Here is a 6,132-nt window from a genome sequence, read left to right as displayed (position 1 = left end):
TGCTGAGCCTTTCTTCAGGTGCGCACCTTGAATTGCCTGTGCCAAGGCACCAAGCTGCATAATGTTTCTCTCTGAGAATGAGGGATGGAGGTGTTAACTCACCAGCAGTCAGCTAATTTTCCAGCTACCCACAATTAGTCTTTTCTTGTTTGAGGCTTGAGGTATTGCTTGGTCCTTGCTGATTAACCACACATAGACAATCGCTTTGCAATGCTCCACCGGCAATATCTTCAGGGCTATGAAAAGGAAAGGTGGGTTCTGGGGTCATCGTGTTAGGGGATATATGCTGAATCACTTCAATACCCCCTGACCTGGTAAGATGATCAATGATATTCCCATTACATAGGGGAAGTCCTTCGAGGGTGGGTATTGTGTTTTATTTGGTTTCTCCAGCACCCAACATGGTACCTGAAACAACAAGTGCTCTAAATGAGGACAGGTGAGAGAAAGAGGGAGGAAGCAAAAGATTGGAAGGGAATTTAGAACTTGGGAACAAGGAAAGCATTCCTCCAGCACAATGCCTACAGCTTTGGGATAGAAGCAAGACGTTCTTGCTTCTAAGGAGCATCTCTTCCTTTAGAGCACAGTCAGTGGGAACAGGACACCTGTGGTCCCTGCTTCCACCAGGGGCGTTTCCTCTTTGTTTCCTCCAGTGTATTAACCAGGGCAGACATTCTCCTCTCCCCAGGGTGCACCAAAATGATGAAGCTGTACAGCTCCATGCAGGCATGAGGTACAGGTTCTGACATCGTTTCATTCTGCTTGCCTTTGCCTAAAACAAGCTTCCAGTTCATCCTCACCCTTTACCTGGAGACAGCAAGGCAAGTCATAAGTAATCATAGAAATAATGCCATGTAAACACTTTAGTTAGGGAAGATGGAGACTCTGGTTTTGAATCTCCAAGATGCAGAAGATTACACACAAGTGATGATTCATTCTGCGTGTCATACCTACAGGAGAAACCGCTTTGCCTGCTCCCCAACCCAGGAAGCTTTGAGGAGTTAGGGCTGGTTTTCCAAATGCTATCTTAAAGGCAGAGCGTCCATTTATTTCCTGAAATTGAGCAATTTGCTTGGAGACTATTGATTCAGCCTTGATCCTTTCTCCTCGTCATGAGATACCTTAAAAATACTTCTTATTAGACAATTGGTTCTGTGAGGGAAGGGATTATGTCATCTTGGTCAATAGTAGGTCCTGAATACCAGCCATGTAATAGTGCCAGGATAGAAAAAAAAATCTTATATGTTGCAGAAAAGTTCTAAGTTTGATTAATCACACCAAAAAAGGGCATGGATTTACCAAGTGATTCAGTGAAAGGGGTTGAATCTACAACTTATGGGACTAAGAACAGAGCCTTCTCCTCTCTTCTCCAGCTGCCTGGACTGAAACTTCAGAATCCTTCCTGCCTGCACCAGCCCATCACATGTCTTACATTTGCAGCTCTTGTTTTTCACGCCTAGAATATGCTAGTACAGGCATCACAGGCAATTAAAATCAAGACTAGGAAAGAGTCTCTTCATTATGAAAGACTGACTGATGAGGCAAGGAAGAGAGTATATGAAATGCATTAAATAATGGCCTTTTGCACATCCGCAGCACCTTTCATCTGAGGATTTCAAAGTGCTTCTTTAATTTTAATCACATTTTTATGATGAGACTTCACATTACAGATGGAGATGCAGACCTTTGCTCCTGGTCTTCCACAGATACCTCACACTCAACATGCTGCTGACAAAAGTTACTATCTTCCCCTGAAAACTATTCCTTTCTCTAGATTCCTCTTCTTGGTGAATGGCACCTTTATCCACCTTGTCCCAAAGCCTGAAACCTAGAGAGTATTCTAGTCTTCCAGCCTTCCTTCACTTCTCTTGTTGACTGCATCCCCCAACTGTCTCTCACCCCCTTCCTTCCACTGCCATCACTGTACCTTGGCTCAGAGCATTGGTCTCACTAGTCCCTGCCTCACCTGGACCACAGCAAGTCTCCTAACTGGTATTTCTACCACTTCTCTCGACCTTCTCTGGTCTAGCCTCCACTCTGGTCCTTGGATATCTTCCTAAAAGGCAAAGGTAATCGCCCCCTTGGTTTAAAATCTTTCAAAAGTTCTCCATTCTCTTATGGATAAATTCAAACTCCTCATCATGCCACACAGGATTTGTCTCTGCCTACTTCATCTGCTACCACATCATTCCTCACTGCTCCCTCACAACAGACACATGCATGTAAGAACACACACACAAACACACAAATATACACACACATGCTGACACACACCCACACCACAAGTTGCAAACCTATAATTCACTAAACTTGTCATGCTGTTTCTAACCCCACATCTTTCTACTCATGATCCACCCCCTTTCTTTGCCCATGGAGAACTGCTACCCATCTTGTAAGATGCATCTCAAGTGAAACTTTGTAAAGCCTCTTGTCTCTCAAGGAAAAAATGGGTCATTTTCTTTTGTGCCATCTATATAACTTGTGCTTGTTTCATTGCTACTACTTACATTCTGTGTGGCAATGATTGGGTTGGAACTACAGCCTTTATTGTACTGAGGTGTCCTTTGAGAGCAAGGCCCAAGTCATTCATCTTTATATTCCAAGCACCTATGTAATTCCTGGCAATAGCAGGGACTCCATTAGACATCCAGAGATGGATCAACAAAAGATTGAGTGAGTCCCTTCCAAAACTACGATAAAGGAAGATTAAATAGCTCACTCTAAGGACAGAGACAAAAGGGATAGAGTACAGCCAGGAATGATGAACTATACTCTGAGTCTAGCCTATTCAGTCTATGACTGAAGGATAAAAGTCTTATTTTTATGTAACTACTTTAAACCAATACCCTGTAGGACTTATATCAAACCTGATAACGACTTCTAGAAATGAGGGGGCGGAGGGAAGGAAAGGGTCAGGATAATCCCATGAGTCACTGGGGCTCTAAAGCGTCTTTTAACAAAGAAAGTTGCCAAATATTTATACACCCATAAATTATGCTCTAGTCTCACACCAATAACTTGTAAAAAAATGGATGACTCATTGACAGGAAAGCTTAATGGCATGGATTAAATTTGTTACCAGATTATATGAAATGGCTATTTGGAGGGCAAATTGCCAACTGATTAGTAATAAGCATTGGAAATCAGGAATTAAGGATGTTTTCCTTTATATTGGCTGACCAGAATAAGAAACTTCTTTGACTAGTATTTTAGAGCTAAAAGGAATAGTAAATATTACATATTTCAGCATTTGTCACCCAGGTGTCAGAATACACTGGGATTCTTGATCAGTTATGAGAAAGGGTAACTTCAACCACAAACTAAAAATTTCACCCAAAATGGAAGATTGAATTACCAATGCCATCAAAATTGGGGTATACCAGTGGAAGTGTCTCCAAGGTTGACATGATTCATAGCAAAAGAAACATGAAAAACCACAGGTAAATCCAATTACTTCATTCTATGAAGGAAGAAACTGAGGGTCAAAACAAAAGTGACTTACCCACAGTCACACAGAGCTAAGACAAGAACACAGGTCTACAGACTTGGAGTCCATTCCTCTTTTTGCTCCTCTGGGCTTATCTTTGCATTCATTACCTTTACCTCCACCCCACAATTATGACATGAACTACCTTGAATTTTAACAATGTTCCAAAGGTTTTGGGGATGGAAGGGTTGAGTTTGGAATCCTGAAAGTCCTTTAGAGCTTAAGTACTTTCTGTGTTAATTTTAGGACATTAATAACATTAATTGATTTTATGTGTGTGTGGAATTATTACTGTTAGAAGAACAAATTTAACCTGTACATCTAAAACAGAGATTCTCAACTGAGAGCAATTTTATTCTTCTCTCCCTCCCACCCTGGGAACATTTATCAATGTCTGGAGATATTTTTGATTGTCCCAACTTGATGGAGAAGTTCTGCTAGCATCTAGTAGGCAAGGAAGCCGCTATAAACATCCTACAATGCACTTGGCAGGCTCCACAACAAAGAATGTTTCAGGCCAAAATGTTGATAGTGCTAAGATTAAAAAACCCACAAAAAAACACAAACATCTTATATTAAATCAGGGATCTCCTGCGTGGCTGAATTGGCTTAGATGAGAGCTCCTTCACTAAATAGACCCAATCTTTTGAGTAATGTCGGTGAGAGAAAGACATTTTGGAGTTGGTTTACTTCAATATATATACTCTCAAACTATAGGCTCATTCTAAGTATATATATATAAGCATGAAAACCAAAGCAGTTCCTACTTTCAGAAACAAATCTCCAAGTCACCCAGATTAATCAAAACCAGTGGGAGAAATTTTAATACAGCAAAAGATGAGTCTGTGAGGAACCAGCCCTTCCAGCCTCAGAGAACCTCAAGGAGAGTCCTAACCACCTTGATCTTGGGCCTGGAAGGCAAGGAAGGGCATGAGTTGGAAAGGGGCCAAATTTTGGGTATTACTTGGATGCAGGCTTTGATCCAATGATGTGTCACTTTACCATGTCTCCTTGTTGTTATCTCTCCACAATGGAGTGATGTGAGACTTCAAGATTATAAGGGTGTTATGATTATACTGTGTTAATATAGATGATATTAATATAATGTGTGTTGTTATACACAACATCATCGTACACCTAAAGGTATCTCATATAATTGCTACTTTGCCTGTCAACATTTTTTCCCTCAGATTTTGCAATCTCAAAAGTCAGGGGCCATGACTATTAGTTCATTTGACAGAGTCTCTGGCAGAGCTCTTCTCACATACATATTAAATATGTGATAATGATGGCGATAATGACTAGAAATGCACCTTATTAAAGTACTGCTCTACCACAAGAACAGTTCTCTTATATGATGAGTTCATTATATAGCAAGCTCCCTATTAGTCCCTACTTGTTAAGGGAAAAGAAAAGAGAAAAGTTGCTTGTTGTTTCCTATCATTTTAACAAGAAGACAAAGTTCCAGGCTTCTTGCCCTTAAACAACCAAAAATTACATGAAACTTTTCCTTCAAATATCAGGATGGCATTTAGCCTGACAGCTTTCTCATTATTATGCACGGAGAGATTCTCTAACCAAACCTGTCAAAAATTTCTAATGAGGGGCAGGGGACTTGCAAACTTGGAGTCAATATCTCAACTTTGTGTCATGATTTTGAAGCTCTCGGTAAGTTAAAGAGAGAGAAGTCAGCATGGGTGTTCTCTGACACTGGAGACACTGCGGTATTCCCATCCATCATGTTCTGGAAGAGGAAGGAGCACGGCTAATATGGGAGAGGCTTTGGATGGACACCTTCAAGTGCCTGCTTTGGGGAAGACCCTAGATGATTCTTCTATAGTTGGTTCAGAGACAGAAAGGGGCAGTTTTTTTTTTTCTTCTGAGAGCACAAGTTCATAAAGAATGCTGCGACATCACTGGGATAAATTGGAATTCTGGTGCCATATTGACTCCTTATGTAATCTATGATTAGGACATTCGTTCCATTACTGCTGAAGAAGATGGTGCCTCGACTGATGGAGATATGCCAACAGACCAGGCAATGAATGTACTTTCCTTTAGTGTAGGTGAAGTACACACCTTTCCCACATACTGGCAGTTACACCAGACAGGTAGCACAAGTGCTCTTTTGGCCAGAGACCTAGTCTCCCTGGGACTCTGTCTCCATGGAGGCCCCGAAGTTGCATCTGAATCGATGGTTCAGGGAAGTGTTCAACTGATCAGTCAAGAAACTCTATTTTGACATTTTCCAGGGGTTTTAGACCTTCCAGACCCTTCTAGAGATCCAGGCTCCGAGCTTGACTCCTCCCGCCCCCCTCCCCATACAGGTATTCTGAACATTTTCCTGAGATTGAGCAACTTGGGCCCTCTCCCTCTCCTGCCCCTGGGCACAGGTGCAGTGCTTTGTCATGTCAGTAGCAGGGGGATCTCTGTTGAGTAATTAGGTGAAACTGTAAGCCTAACATGAACTCTGAGATCAGGCAGCTGAGAGCTGGCTAAAGCCAACAGTCAGAATCAGCTAAAATTTTGAAAACGATGAAGGCGCAGCATAGTGCTTTTTATTGGAAATGTGTGATTTATTATAATCTGCATTTTAAGCAGTTTAACTTGTTCATGGCTACCAGTAAATTGTGTGGTTTGGAAAA

The sequence above is a fragment of the Pteropus alecto genome, unplaced genomic scaffold, assembly GCF_000325575.1.
Source record: "Pteropus alecto unplaced genomic scaffold, ASM32557v1 scaffold121, whole genome shotgun sequence".
In the NCBI taxonomy this organism is placed as follows: Eukaryota; Metazoa; Chordata; class Mammalia; order Chiroptera; family Pteropodidae; genus Pteropus; species Pteropus alecto.
The sequence above is the reverse complement of the archived record's forward strand: the minus strand, read 5'-3'. Positions refer to the sequence as shown.